Consider the following 563-nt stretch of genomic DNA (forward strand, 5'->3'; position numbering starts at 1 on the left):
CAAAAAAAAAAAAAAAAAAAAAGGAGTGATTAGGTCATAAAGGTTCTGCCCTCATGGATGGATTAATGCTGTTAATGCAAGAGTGGGTTAGTTATTGCAGGAGTGAGTTCCTGAGAAAAAGATGAGTTCAGCCCTCTCCTCTCTTGAGCACATGTACTCTCTTGCCTTTCTGAGGAAGCAACAAGAAGGCCCTCCCCAGATGCAGGTCCTTCAACCATTCCAGCCTCCTGAACTGTAAGAAATAAGTTTCAGTCCTTTAGAGATTAACCACCCTCAGGTCTTCTGTTCTGAAGCCTGACTTCCTGGGTTGTAATCTGGCTTCACTACTTGGCAGCTGTATGATCTCAGACAGTTACTGAACTTCTCAGAACCTCAGTCTCTGCATCTGTACAACAGGGATAATCATATTGAGCTCATCTGATTGTTGGAAGGGTTGATTGATTGTTGGAAGGGTTCAAACAGAGAGTAATTATTGCATTTAAAAGTGCCCTCTGGTCGGGCTTAGTGGCTTAGCCTGTAATCCCAGCACTTTGGGAGGCTGAGGTGAGTGGATTGCCTGAGCC

At 44.4% G+C, this 563-nt stretch overlaps 1 protein-coding gene across 1 annotated transcript in view; it reads right to left on the reverse strand.

Moving 5' to 3' along the window:
- ST6GALNAC2 (ST6 N-acetylgalactosaminide alpha-2,6-sialyltransferase 2) overlaps positions 1 to 563 on the reverse strand; it is an 18,850-nt gene that overhangs the window by 13,149 nt on the left and 5,138 nt on the right. The window lies entirely within an intron of this gene.

Source organism: Carlito syrichta, unplaced genomic scaffold (genome assembly GCF_000164805.1).
Source record: "Carlito syrichta isolate Samal-C Ts95f unplaced genomic scaffold, Tarsius_syrichta-2.0.1 Scaffold121030, whole genome shotgun sequence".
Classification (NCBI taxonomy): domain Eukaryota; kingdom Metazoa; phylum Chordata; class Mammalia; order Primates; family Tarsiidae; genus Carlito; species Carlito syrichta.